Source organism: Schistocerca piceifrons, chromosome X (assembly GCF_021461385.2).
Source record: "Schistocerca piceifrons isolate TAMUIC-IGC-003096 chromosome X, iqSchPice1.1, whole genome shotgun sequence".
Taxonomy (NCBI): domain Eukaryota; kingdom Metazoa; phylum Arthropoda; class Insecta; order Orthoptera; family Acrididae; genus Schistocerca; species Schistocerca piceifrons.
The window spans coordinates 514773860-514789753 of NC_060149.1; the positions used below are offsets into that span (position 1 = coordinate 514773860).

The 15894-nt window shown below is 39.3% G+C and overlaps 1 non-coding gene across 1 annotated transcript; it reads right to left on the bottom strand.

The window, feature by feature from the left end:
- Window positions 1–231: 231 nt before the first annotated feature.
- Window positions 232–315, bottom strand: Trnaq-cug. The gene is given in 2 exon segments: window positions 232–266; window positions 278–315. It is a non-coding gene; the product is annotated as a tRNA-Gln (tRNA).
- Window positions 316–15894: the final 15579 nt, after the last annotated feature.

Below are 15894 nucleotides of genomic sequence, written 5' to 3' on the forward strand. Positions count from 1 at the left end.
TCGACATTGGTGCATCTGGAGAAATCTAATGTACCTGGATGGGCAAGGACTCGACAACCTCCATTCATTCACGAGACATGGAATGTAGCAGTCTACTTCTGGTCGGTTGCAAATTAAATCAAATAGTTCAAATGGCTCTGAGCACTATGGGACTTAACTTCTGAGGTCATCAGTCCCCTAGAACATAGAACTACCTAAACCTAACTAACCTAAGGACGTCACATACATCCATGCCCGAGGCAGGATTCGAACCTGCGACTGTAGAGGTCGCGCGGTTCCAGAATCTAGCGCCTAGAACCGCTCGGCCACACAGGCCGGCAAATTAAATCAGTAATGGTGCTACAGAGTGGGTTGGTCAATGACAGTGTAAGGGGGTCTTTCAGTCTCTAATTTTACCCTACGACTGCGAGAATACTCTGTGACCCCATCAGCACAGAGACAGATTGTAAATTAAGCACTATGCTCGAGGCGTTAGAAATACGTAAAGCGCTGCGTGGTATACTTTGATGATGTATACATTCGACAATTAACAGTCATTGGACATACTGCACAGTCATCAATCTACATTTGCAATGATATTCGCAAAGTAGAGAGGGGGCGGTTTAGCTATGATACTGAAATTGGGAAACATGCTGTTGCAGCATTGCTCAGTGTTGAAATTACAGTAAAACTGCTAAAATTGTTTCCACTATCAACTGTGATGCTTATTATTAGAGTACATCAGTGGTGTCTTTACCACCCCATCCGTCCACTGATATACTGTTGTTTACCACATAATGATTGACTGACATTGCTTCTTTGAGTTGGAGAAAGTGTTTTTGTGGAGGGATTACAACTTCTGGGGATGGATAGCAATCACGTACATTACTGCAATGTAAAGAATCAGACGAAACGAAATGCAGAACCATCAGCTATTCCGTCACTGTGACTGATGAGTTTCAATGTAGAAGTCGTCAGTCACTATCGGACAGCAGTTTGGAAACTCTCCACAACGACGACAAACTCTTCCAGTTTCCTTATGTTGTAACTGTCTTTTATTTAAAATCATCCTGTGTGTGTGTGTGTGTGTGTGTGGCGCATTATTTTATCCACAGTAACAACGTGATTTGCACCATGCAACATCTAGTTTTCTGCTAGAGGCAATGGATCAGAACTTGTTAATGTCAGTTTAGAACCTGACGCAGACCTCTAAGCCGTGGCGGAAAAACAAAATGCATGGCAGTGTACACAGCATGTTACGGTAGAAGAAAACAATGTTTCAAACTACGACACGGTCACAGAAAGTGTCTCTTGCGGCTTACAGTATAGTCTGTTGGATGCGGTCATCCTGCTACAATACAGGTGATGAAACTTTAAACTGGTCTGTGCAGTGGATCAATACCTGTATTTTCAATAGGATCGTCATAAGTGCTCGATGCAAGCATGCATACGGCATTTGTTTTCGATCTATGGGAGGAGAGAGACGCGGTCAAATTCTTGTCGAGTTCTCTATCGGATGAAGTTAGTGGAGTTTTTATAGTTCGTAATTTTTCTCTGGTGGATGGAACAGAATAACAATGATAGAATGTTGGGGTGATAGGTGTGAATGGGCCCTGAGGGACATGGATCTCTGATGTAGTACCTGGATGTTGTTTAGAGAAGCACCGCAATGCAGTAGGAAAATCCACGTCCTTTCCCCAGTTCCCGTTCTGTATTTTATACTATCTCGTGTTGCAGCAGCATGCTTCGTTTCTGTTCAATGGTAAAACCACAGTTTTGTCACAGTAACTCAACTTGGCCTACAGGTTGTAAAAGGTGGTAGATATACCTTTCTCCAACTTGTACTCAGTTCCGACTTACATTGGAACAATCACATGCCCACAGCTACAGGGTCTGTAACATAGAATCTGAGGGGTAGTTTCAAGATGCATAGGGGCTACCTAAAACCATGTTGGAATTTTACTGTAGCAGATATGTTCGAGAAAGGTGGCTCGTTTCGAGATATGAGAGTGCCAGAAATATGATTCACTAGTGGCTGTAATCATTAAAGGACTTCTCCATAGGATCCAATGCAGGTATGTGGTTGAATAGAAAGACTTGATTCCAAATCATAGACATCATTTCTACCGAATGCATAGCACTAGAGATATGAATAGCTAGTGTACATGGCGCAGGATAGAAATTGTATGTTTACTACATTATCACAGCACGTGGTGATACATTGCTGGGTTGGAGATTGGTTTCACACTCCAATATTCAATCACCTGTCCTCAGTCGCAGAGCAGAGTAATTCAGTAAGAGTCTTTCCCTATTTGATGATCCGTGGGCCACTTTGCAACATTTAATTGGTGGTGCACAATCTGCTGCTTGAATGTAAAGGTATCGTGGCTTATGTTCTGACATACATTTGTGGGAAGTAATCAAACTACTATTCACATAAAAACGAAAAACAAAATATGTATGTCTATTCGTAATGAGAGGATAGATTGGACATTGTTAATTGTGATTTCAATGCATTCAGGAGTATATGCGAAAGTAAGCGGTGACAGATGCAATTCGGAAACAGCTGCACAATACAGCAATGCAAGTGTTCTATTCGACCTGCTATAGTGTACAAACAGGATGGACAATATGGCTGTAACAGTATGTGCCCTCATGGACACCCCTAAGTGTACCCTCGCATTTTCCTTGTTGTTTTATCGATAGTGATGTTGCCGGCCGGAGTGGCCGGGCGGTTAAAGGCGCTACAGTCTGGAACCGCACGACCGCTACAGTCGCAGGTTCGAATCCTGCCTCGGGCATGGAAGTGTGTGATGTCCTTAGGTTAGTTAGGTTTAAGTAGTTCTAAGTTCTAGGGGACTTATGACCACAGCAGTTGAGTCCCATAGTGCTCAGAGCCATTTGAACCATTTTTGATAGCGATGTTGATTACAGTACACCAACATGCAAATTGTGGTGTCTTTCCGAGCATTACATCCACAGATGCGGTATTCATTATCACATAGTGCAGGACGTCTGTCGTTTATAGCACTTGTTTGAGATAATGTTGGCAGGATGCAGCACCTTCCAGAAGCGCTGATTCGAGGACTTTGTCAGATAATTTCCTAGGACTGAGGAGAATCGAGACATATAGCCAGTGTGAGTGTAGGCGTATCATAATTTTTTCGGGCACTGTAAAGATGTAAAAGATGACTGCACTGTTTGTGTAAAAAGTTTATATTTTGCAGTGTAATGTTGCTGTGGCTTATATTGTGGCATGACCAGAGAAAATGAATGTGTGTCCTATCGTGACGAATGTATAGATTCAACGCATTGATTACCGCAAGGGTATGAGAGAGATTTTTATGTGGAAAATTATGTGCATTATAGATACTGAGATTTGTTCCAGAACCACAGCTGTCAAGAGGAGACATTACCTGTACATCGATCAGTGTCAGACTGCAGCAGTAATCTTAATATTTAATTGTAGTTACACTGGTAAATAGTTCCTGGTTCCCAATTTTCTTGTAAGTCGCATATTTATTTGATGAACTGTAGACAACTTTTGCAGGATTTAACTGTCAGTGCGATGTAGCGATCTGCACAAAATAATTTTAATACTGGAAGTCTCGTCTACAGGAAAAATGGCGGACAGTGATCCCTCACTGGTAGCAGCAGCAGTTTGGCAGGTAAATTCAGTGATGAACAGGCTGCCCCGTTAGGATCACTAGGAACAAAGAATCCTCTGCTATTCTGGGAAACATTGGAACATCTCTCTCTGTGCAGAGCCCACACTGCAGCTACACATCATCGTGCTAGCAATGGTAACTAGTTGAACACGTATTTCGACAGGAGTTTCACGGGTGTCAAGTATGAAACAGATGCCGCTGCCTCATCCTTGTGGGACCCGAACCAACACCATTGCATTGGTTGGCAGCTGACGACTGCATCCATACTTCGCAGGCACTGCTGGTGCACCCAGACTCCGGCATCGGTGTTGGGTGGTTAGATGTGTTTTTTCCTTGCGATCTTTTGTGTAATCTATATTCCATCGATTTCACCAACTAATAGGATGCTGAAAATTATGAAAAACTATCCCATACATGTGAAGAATATCAATTTAATTAATTTACATAATTTTTTTATAGCAACGTGGTGCTAGCTGTACAACAGTTAAGGGGAGGGTGTGCTTGAGTGGGTGACATGGAGCAGAATAGGAGGTTAAGTGCAGAACAATTCATGACTTTTCATAATTTTTGTGTTAAATGCAGTGCAATAGTTTAAGTGGCTGGCTGACAATGAAGAATGCCCCAGAAATGTCGTTCACAAGCATGTGAAATTCGAAAAGTGTACCAGAAAATGGTGGGAGGACATAACTAATTGCTTAACTTGGTATCAAACGAGGTACAATATTTTAAGGAAATGGGGGTGACATGGAAAACCACTTAACAGAACAATACGTTAAGTGCTGACAAAGGGCCAAAGATGTAAAAAATGAATGAAAAAGTACCAGTTTGCTTTTGTTGTACAGTATTAGGTTAAGACATCCAGAGTACCATGGTGAACATTAGGCTACCGGTATGCAATATGTTTGCCCTGTGTAATTACTTCTTACAAGACCTACATGTTTCCAAACAGCAGAGAATGATGAGCAAGTGAAATCCGACCCCAAAAACTGAATTTTGTGTAAATAAAAAATATACCCTTGACTTTCCTGTTATGACCTCCTTCCTCTCCACGAATTTCCATGTATTTCATACACTGCCTTGAATCCATTAAAATTGTTTAAATAAACAATATTTGACACATTTTCTAAATAGTTTAAACAATCTTCGATACAGAACAATCGAATTCCCTCAAAATGACCAATCATTTGAATTTTTTTTCGCGCCTGTTTCCAGGAGTGAGGGTGTGAGTGGGGTTTACCAGAGGGGGAAAGATTAAATAATTGATCCGTTTAATTAAGTAGTCAATAAAAGTGATAAGAGTGAGAGGGGTTCTCCAATAACTCAGATCTGAATTTGTACATGTAGCAGCGAGAGGAAGGGTGTGGGTTTGCGTTTCATGGGGGAACAATAGGTTAAGTGCCTGTCAATAAAAAGGTAGGATCCTTTTAGCAGAATAATAGGTTAAGGACCTGACAGTCAATGGAGAACAATAGGTTAAGTACCTGTCAATCAAAGGAAAACAATGCGTTAAGTACCTGTCAATCAAAGGAAAACTATAGGTTAAGTACCTGTCAATCTAAGTTGAACAATAGGTCTGCCCCTGAGTGCATACATGCTTTTGGTGTAGGCAATGTGCACTAACAAAATTGACTGAAATGAACTTTGTCCCACTACTACTGGAGTGCCACGGCGTCAGGGTTAAGTGGCAATGGAGTCGGACTACATAGCGGATGGGTTTGTGTTCAAAGCTACATTGTGCATTACTTCTTCACAAAATTGTGAACTGTCTTCCTGGTAATTGATGTATGTGTTCGTTGTATTCGGATTTATGTCTGTGTCATGGTATAACGTCCGTTTGCAACAGTGAGGTGTAAGGAAGAGACCTATAGTGAAAGCTGATTCTATGCAACTACTCTATAAGCAGTGGAAAGGAAGGGCTTCCGAATGGGAACCGGGAACATTTGATGACAAGACAAAAAGTCAACTGAATACTCCACCAGAAAACATATCTGGTGTGTTACGCACGGCATTAGTGACAGTATGTGTGTCACATGACAGAAATCTCTTATCGACACACTTAGTTTGTACACCTGGTTGGTGAGTGGCATATGCTGCCTTGCCCAATTTAGGAGTTTGTATGAATGTGAATGTGATCACTCCCAAAGAAATGATGAAACATAATAGTTTGTGACATAAGCTGCAAAACATGAATGCATCAGCTTCACAATGATGAAGTTTTCCCTGTATTCTGTCAAAACATATGTTTCTAACGTTTTCGAAGTTGCATTCCGTTTTGGAAGTTCTGACTCCTGAATTCCTTTTTGTAACATCGTTCACAGCCGTTTACTTGTTGTTTTCATTTCTGTGAGGTGTCTATGTGGTATCTCGCCTGCTCTCACTATTCACCACATTTACTTTCCAAGTAATGTATTCTTACCATGTGACTCATGTTCTATAATCAACGTATAGTATGACAATTACCAAGACTACAGAAAGAGAACACACATTTCAGTGACAGGACTGATAGTTGATATTTATATGAAAAAAATAATTTTAAAAAATTGGCATAAAAGAGTATCGAACACTTCTCATTTGCTTGACACTCCTACACTGCGACCACTTAACCACAACACCGTGGCTCCATTTGTGTGCCTGACGTTGTACTTGTTAAGCTTGGACCGTTCACTGTTTCAATTTTGTTATTTTTTCACAGTTCAGTACACCTGCTTCTTGTTTCCATGCTTGATCTCTATTCAGTTTTTGACTGGACCCTGTGCTAACTTCAAAAACTTTGGTTCACCTTTTTTTTTTTTTTGTATTTGCTACTACATATCAGCAGACTCGTCAGCTATGATGCTAAAATTCACTTCGTTCAAAATATCTGCCAACTCCTCTGTGTCAAACTTACCAATCACATTTTTCACAATAATTATGTAGCTTTAGTTCGACCTAAGTTAAATGGCTTAGCAATTTCAGGGTCACTATAATTGGTCTCGCAGAGGGCATCTAGTTTAGATTCAAGTCTTAGACTAGAGCAACATTACATCTACATCTACATAGATATTCTGCAAGCCGCCGTACGGTGGATGGTGGAGGGTACTCTGTACTACTACTAGTCATTTCGTGTCCGGTTCCACTCACAAGTAGAGCAAGGGAAAAAGGGCTATCTACATGCCTCCGTATGAGCCCTAATTTCTCGTTTCTTATCTTCATGGTCCTTAAACGCAATGTATGTTGGTGGCAGTTAAGTCGTTCAGCAGTCAGCTTCAAATGCCGGCTCTCTAAATTTTCTCAAAATTGTTTCTTGGAAAGAATGTCGCCTTCCCTCCAGAGATTCCCATTTGGGTTCCCAAGCATTTCCGTTACCAATTATATGTTGTTTGAATATACTGGTAACAAATCGAGCAGCCCATCTCTGAACTGCTTCCTTCAATTGGACCTGGTACATATCCCAAACACTCAAGCAGTGCTCAAGAACAGGTCGCATCAGTATCCTATATGTGGTCTCCTTTACGGGTGAACCACTCTCTCCTAAAATGTTCCCAATAAACTGAAGTCGACCATTCGCCTTCCCTACCACAGTTCTCACACGCTCATTCCATCTCCTATCGCTTTGCAACGTTATGCCAAAATATTTAAACGACTTCAGTTCATTTAACAGGACACTATTAATACTGTATTCGAACATCACAGGTTATATCTTCCTACTCGACTGCATTAACTTATATTTTTCCACATCAAGGGCTAGCTGCCATTCACCACACCATCCGGAAATTTTGTCTAAGTCGTCTTGTATCTTACTACAATCGCACAACTTCGACACCTTACTGTACACCATGCCATAATCAGCAAACAACCGCAGAATGCTGCCTATTCTGTTCCCCAAATCATTTATGTACGAATAACATTTCTCTGGGGCGCTATTGACGATACCCTTCATTCTATGAACATCAGCCATCGAGGACAACATACTATGTTCTATAATTTAAGAAGTATCCGTGCCACTCACATATCTCTGAACTTATTCCATATGCTGCAATGGGGCACCATATCAAACGCCTTCCGGAAATCTAGAAATATAGCTTCTGCCTGTTGGCCCTCGCCTATAGTTCTCAGTATATCATGTGAGAAAAGAGCAAGCTGAGTTTCGTACGAGTGATGCTTTCCAAAATCATGCTAATTCGTGCTCATAAACTTCTTAGTCTCAAGAAAGTGTATTATATTGCAACGGACAATGTCTTCAAGGATTCTGCAGCAAACAGAAGTCAGAGATATTGGTCTGTAATTTTGTGGGTCCGTTCTTTTACCCTTCTTATATACTGCAGTCACCAACGCTTTTTTCCAGCCGCTTTGGTCTTTGTGTTGGCCGACAGATTCATGATAAATCCAAGCTAGGTAAGGGGCTAATACGGAAGAGTACTCTTTATAAAATCAAACTGGGATTTCATCCGGACTTGGTGCTTTATTTGCTTTCAAATCTTTCAGTTGTTCCTCTATGCCAGGGATGCTTATTACTATGTCGTCCATACGGTTGTCTGTCCGACGGTCAGATGGCGCTATGTTTGTGCGATTCTCTTGTGTGAACGATTTCTTGAACGTGAAATTTAAAACTTCGGCTTTCGTTTTGCTATCTGCAGCTGCCACACGGGACCAGTCAACAAGGGACTGAACGGAAGCCTTATACCCGGTTGCCAATTTTACATAACATCAGAGTTTTTTCGGGTTCCCTGCCAGATATTTTGCTAAGGTGTGACGCTGGTAGTTGTTGTATGTTTCGCGCATAGATCTTTTCGCGGATGTACGAACCTGTACTAACTCTCGCTTGTCGTCATTTGTATTTTCCCTTTTGAACCGAGAGTGCAACAGCCTCGACTTCCTCAGCATCCTCCGAATTTCGTTATTAAACCGTGGTGGGTCTTTTCTATGCTTTATCCATTTACCAGGACATAACTATCTACACCACTGTTTACAGTCTGCTTAAACTTCGCCCATAATCCCTCTACATCCATCGTACTGGAACTAAGTTATGCCAATTCACCATGCGAGTGAGATGCTAATAACGGCTTATCTGCTCTACTAGCAGAAACACTCTCCTAGCCTGATTGACTTATTTATTAACTTTCGTAATCATAGTTGCTATAATGACATCATGATCGCTAATCCCTGCTTCTGTACTGACATTTGGCGTAAACAGGACACTGCCGTATTTCAGCCACTCTCTCTTTTTCTTTCCTGCAGTCAGTAGTTGTTGTATTGCTGTACCGAAACAAGGCTCTCTGAATTTGTCCAAACCCAAGATCCTTCTTAAGTATTTAGTGTTCAGCACCTTTTGCATGGCATTTCACCGCCAATAGTTCTGCTATAAAAAGAGAGCCCCACAACACACACAGCGCATGAATAACATTGTATTATCGGATCAGAGCCAACAACGGAATTCCGTTCTTTTCCGTACTTCTGTTTTTTGTGTAGCGGTATTGTTGAGCTTTTGTCCTTTTTTTCTGGATATGCACAGCTTTTTCTCTTGCCCGTTTCCTCACTTATGGAATCACGCATTTTGTTAAACAATAGTTCAGTCCTAATTTCCTACTGTAATACCCGTACAGGAGCTCACGATTAGTAATTGGACTGAAAGTGTGAATACACTAGCGAAAAGCCCGACACGACAGCAAGTGACAATAGTTATTTCTGCCTTAGGTCTGATTGACTCTGTTATTGCAGAGCACGGTTTATATATTATCTCTGGGAATTATTTATATTCATGTCATTTCCCTGTGACAAGCAAGACAACGGAATTGTGTGTTTGGCCGGTATCTTTCAATGTAGTATTATACATCGTACAAGCGTTCAACTAATCGTATGTCCGGAAAATTATCGTACGAGTTGGCAACCTGACTGACAGAGACAAAATGCTACAGCCAATGAGTTAAAATGTTAACTCGTTGGCTGCGACGTTAAACAATAATTTCTCTGGAAGGGGATCAATCTGGCGCTATTTGTGGATGCTGTTGCTGCTGTTGCTCGCGCTTCAGTGCAATCGGCATTTAATCAGTCTTGTACTTACATGAGAAAAATAATCGCTGGTATATGTCTACACAATTTTTATCACTATAATTTATTATTACGATTGACGTAAGTAATTCGTAAATATTTTCTGTTCATGCAGTATTATATGAAACTTATTTAGTTAAGCAGTACTATTAAGGAAACACCACAATGCTAATGCAAAGTTTTGTAAAGCCACTGGGAAACAAGTTTTCAGAATTTATTTATTTATTTATCTATTTTTTTTGTAACTATCCCCAAATAACGGTACATGCAATCTAAATATTTCCAGGTACAGACTGAAATCAACAAGTTACGAAGCATTGGTCACTTAGAGTTGTAATCCAAAAAGAAAGGCGTAAATTTATCGCTGAGAAATTATGTAAGTACATTACTTTCAGTGACACATGTTACTGCAAAAATTCAAAGCTATGAATGATTTTTTTTAAATTTTTCTTCGTAATTTCTCATAACTTATTCTACAACCTAATTCCTGTCATTATTATCGCTAAAAATTTTAGTTTAGGTCTAAGGCACGGAAATTATGGTAACTTTACCCCTATATTGGTATCGAAAAATCTGAGCGAATCCATCTGCTCTTTGTTCCACATTTGTTGTAATTTCATTGAATTGTACTGCATACTTGTGCAGTACTGAAAATTCAAATTATGTGAAGTTAACGTTTTTGATGTACAGTATGGGTGTTTATACTGAGCCTCTCAAGATGTCAGAGCCATTGCAGAAATAGAATCTCCAGTTTTTCGATTTATCAAAAAAGTAATACAGAAAATATAATTCCGTTACACCTGTAAATTAAAGTACATCATAAGGCAATGGTTCTGCTTGAGTACATAAACGTTTAAAGAAATGTTGAGAAAAACAGGGGTAGTCTGAAGACTTCTTAAGCAAAGGAAATGACACTGTCATGGCTGCCATTTAAGTTTATAGGAGTTCCTTTAGTGACCCTTCATTGGACTATTTCTTTTACGTACCATAAAGTAATCGATATGGTGCACAAAGTGTACAAATTTGTGAGGAATTTACAAATATAAATGTTTATAAACTGATAGAGAAACGAATACTGCTGGTAGGGTTAAAAACAAAATTTCACGAATAGAAGCCATTTTGAAAATTGTAGCGGTCGCAATGGAAAGAATCAACAACAACTGAAATGAAAGAAAAACATTTATGTGTAATGACGATCAGCGTCTACACGTAATAATAATAATTCTTTTCCTCCACCTACTTTGCCTGCTGTATATTCTTTCCAGAATATATTTCGCTTCAGTTCTTTTATTCACTATCGTAAAGTGGAATCACTTTGCTCCACTTTTGAACAGTTCTTCAAACAAGTTCATATAATATATAGTAGTTTTGTAAAATAGCCTTTGGAACTGAGGAAAGTTTATTCTAGAGCAACGTAAAAACCATCTAGTAACATAGAAAGACATCCATATAGAAAGACGTCCAAGATTAGCTTTTGAAATTCTATAACGTTTTAAAAGTTGGAGTAAAGTAGTCCCTGCGTTGGGTTTCTTTGCTCTGCATATTATAAACATTGTTGTACGATTGTATAATAGCTTGGGGCAATATTACGCTTTTTAAAATTCATTTTTCTATCTTATAGGACCATAGTAAACCACCATTGACGACAACCATGAATGTATATTGTTCTACAGATGAATAAATAAATCAATCAATCATTGGTGGTGTAGTTTTTCTTATGAAAGGGAAAACATAATAAAAAAGCAGTGTAGTGCAACTTTTTCATTCAATATTTAAAAATGGTAACTAATGTAAACAGAATTTAATGTTGTTTTGCTAACAAACAAGAGGCCAGTGTTTCATTAGGTATGCTGGTATGTCAAAATGTCAGTAACTACATCCGGAAAACATTTTGCATAAATTCATCACCATACCGCTTTCATTTAAACATTTAGAAAGGTTTATACCTTCAATTAAATTCTCCTATATGTGAAAAAGTATATCTTTATTTACAGGTAATTTGTAATTATGAAAAGATGGCGTCATGATATTTATGGTTGCACCATCTTTGCTGAAACTTCCTATAACACGACGATAATATTCATTTTCATTCTGTATATCTACAAACACACGAGTCTGCTTGCTGATTGGTGTTAGTTTTTTCTATGGTTTTGATAGGGGCACTTCATTTTCTATTCACTTCCATTTGATTTCTTCTGTGTGTTTCCCAGTCTTCTTCCGAACTTCCACCAAGAATTTGTCCTCTTAGTAGGTCATCCCTCGCTATAATAATCAAACACTGTTTAGATTTTTCTCTTCTTCGGTTGTTTACTAGTACCTGGCACTGCTTTAGAAGCATTGTGTGACATTTCCAGCAAGTACCATTTCTCATGGATTTCAGGCATTCTTTCACATGCCCTATCTTCCTAGCATTACTCATTTTCAGCATAACACGATCCATCCCAAAATGAATTAGGTCTAAAACAAAGTAATGAAAACACTGGGGAGCCACTTTGATCCACTTTCTCAGTGGTACAAAGTTGCCTCATTTTATCAGAAAATAAACTTCACCGATGCTTTCGATTCTATAGCCATAAATGATGTGTTGATTACGACTCTGTATGATTAGACAATAACGAATTTCTACACATAAATGCATGTTATTTGTCTTCAGTTTCTGTAGTTTTCCATTAGCAAAATAACACTTTATCCTGGCAAAAATTATCTAAGAAGTACAGTAGTAAAGATGTCGTTAATGGAAAATATCCATGATAGCGAGTGACAAAATAATTCCATTATATGGGATAATGGAAACTGTTAACTGCAGGACAGAACATAAAACATTCGGACATGTTTATTAGAATACGTGCTAGGCAGGACTGAATCTTTTTTCAAAAGGTGGAGAGAAGCAACTCCTGCAGAGACAAAGAAGCCTTGCTGTACACTTGTCTTTCCTTCTGTGTACTATTCTATTCGTTACTCTTCTTTTACCCTTGATGCATAACATGCTTATTGTATTTCCTCAGTTTTATATCACATGGAGCATGGAAAGTTATGTAGTTACGTTATTAGTACAGCATTGATTCTCACGTACCAGTACTGGTACTTCTTTAGCTGAAGTAGCTCATTCTAATAAATACTACTATGATGAATGTTAAAGTTTAATCTTACTGCTAGGAGAAATCAAAGATATTTTACAATGATTCTGAACTTGTTGGAAAAACAGTATCAGTACTGCAATATAATTAATTTACTGGATTTGAGAAAAAACTCATTTATTATACAAATTAAACAAATACTTTGTATTAATATCAGGAGTTTTTATTTTATGCATTTACATTGTTTTGCTTGTTACCTCTCTTAAAGTGAAACATAGACTGTAAAAAACCCTATTTACATCCAATAAGTTTTCGACATACAAGTCTTAAATTATTGTAATTATGATGTCTATGAGGGCTCCATTAGGCAACGACCTTGCCGCAGTAGATACACCGGCTTCCGTGCGATCAGCAAAGTTAATCGCTGTTGGGCGTGGTCGGCACTTGGATGGGTGACCATCCAGGTCGCCATGTGCTGTTGCCATTTTTGGGGGGCACTCAGCCTCGTGATGCCCATTGAGGAGCTACTCGACCGAACAGTAGCGGCTTCGGTCAAGAATACCGTCTTACGACCGGGAAAGTGGTGTGCTGGCCCTACACCCCTGCTCCACTGGTGACGACACGGCGGTCAGATGATCCCGGTAGGCCACTCGTGGCCTGAAGACAGAGTGCTTTTATGAGGGATCCATTAAATGTCAACTGTGTAGCCTACATCAGGATTTCTTTGGTGGAAACTTATGTGTCATTTAATGACCTACCCTTTGTTTAGTGACTTATAGTGCCACTTATCAGAACTATTAAAATGCTGAAAATGGTAGGGGAGATTGCGGTTACCTGAACCTCAGGTTAACTGGACTATCACATTAATTAACAATTTAAGAAGGAAATTTATTTTTTCATACCATAAAGTCATTTCCTTAGGCTGGAAGTACCGTCTGACTGGGAATACCATTTGAACTTAGAGATGCATACAAAAATGCGAAATTGTTTCTTACCATCTGATAGTTCTCCTAAAATTTTAATCAGCAATAATACACAATTCTGTTTCTCAGCAAAATTAACTGTTTATTGCTTTTTGATACACCATGAAATGTAAGCTGTGCGTGGAGCCATTTTCACACTATTTTGAAGATTTTTGGTAAGATAAAGGTGAGGTTAACTGGGCCAATAAAATGTTGGGTTAGATGGATTGGTTCATTTAACACCATGAATATAGTGAGTAACTTCGTAGACAAACCTGCTAGTGCACCCTGGATTACCGTATAAGACATTGCAGCCTTGTAGGGTTAGTATAACCTTTGGCTTTTGTTGTTGGAAACATCTTGAAAAGCTTTAATGTTAGCAATATTAAACCTTTCAATTCATACATATTTACTTACCTGGATTTGTTTTCATCAAATACATTGGACAGACCTCCACCAATTCAGCAATAAACAGCTGATGACTCACTGGCAAAGAAATGTGGAGAATATTGCAAATCAGGCAAAATCAGCAGCCAGAAATTACAGATTCTGCACAGGTTTGTCCATATGCTAAGACTGGTGCAAGGAAACCATTAAGAGGTAAAACTGAAAGAAAATCAACTGTCCTTACCAATACATCCAGTTAAACAGTAGTGAGATAATGCAGAAAAAGGTAGAAGGTCAAAACAGTTGCTGAGAAAACATATATTCAACGAAGTAAAGCCTTAGGTCAAATGCCAAATACCGGACGAGAGCATTACCAAATCTCAAGATACTGATTATGTCCAGTACATTGATTCCTCTGATGCCGACAAGTCCAGAAGTGGTGATGTAATGATTACCTTTATTACCAGGTCTGTATCATTCACCAGCCCTGGCTGGAGAGACAGCGTGAAGTTTACAATAATATTATTACAGTAAACTAACAAAATACTACAATTAAAACAATGATATTAATGTGAGTACCATAAAAAATAAATTTAAGAATTAGATTTCAAAATAAGATACAATAATAGGGTGTTCATGTAGTAAAATGCCAGAGTTGCTGTTGTTTTCATTGGCACTGAGTTGCAGCTCAGTCAGACACTGTTCTGTTACTGGAAAAGTATTCTTCTGTACTGTAAAAAAGTTGCTCTTTTAGCATACACTAAGCTTTAGTCCCCCCCCCCCTGCCAAACCCCCATGAACCATGGATCCTGCCATTGGTGGGGAGGCTTGTGTGCCTCAACGACATCGATAGCCCTACCGTAGGTGCAACCACAACGGAGGGGTATCTGTTGAGAGGCCAGACAAACATGTGGTTCCTGAAGAGGGGCAAAGGGGCAACAGTCAGGATGATTGACTCATCTGGCCTTGTAACACTAACCAAAACGGCCTTGCTGTTGTGGTACTGCGAACGGCTGAAAGCAAGGGGAAACTACAGCCATAATTTTTCCCGAGGGCATGCAGCTTTACTGTATGACTAAATGATGATGACGTCCTCTTGGGTAAAATATTCCGGAGGTAAAATAGTCACCCATTCGGATCTCCGGGTGGGGACTACTCAGGAGGACATCATTATCAGGAGAAAGAAAACTGGTGTTCTGCGGATCGGAGCGTGGAATATCAGATCCCTTAATCGGGTGGGTAGGTTAGAATATTTAAAAAGGGAAATGGATAGGTTAAAGTTAGATATAGTGGGAATTAGTGAAGTTTGGTGGGAGGAGGAACAAGACTTTTGGTCAGGTGAATACAGGGTTATAAATACAAAATCAAAAAGGGGTTATGCAGGAGTAGGTTTAATAATGAATAAAAAAATAGGAATGCGGGTAAGCTACTAAAAACAGCATAGTGAATGTATTATTGTGGCCAAGATAGACACGAAGCCCACACCTACTACAGTAGTACAAGTTTATATGCCAACTAGCTCTGCAGATGATGAAGAACTTGATGACATGTGTGATGAGATAAAAGAAATTATTCAGGCAGTGAAGGGAGATGAAAATTTAATAGTCATGGGGACTGGAATTCGACAGAAGGGAAAGGAAGAGAAGGAAACATAGTAGGTGAATATGGTTTGGCGCTAAGAAATGAAAGAGGAAGCCGCCTGGTAGAATTTTGCACAGAGCATAACTTAATCATAGCTAACACTCGGTTCAAGAATCATGAAAGGAGGTTGTATACATGGAAGAACCCTGGAGA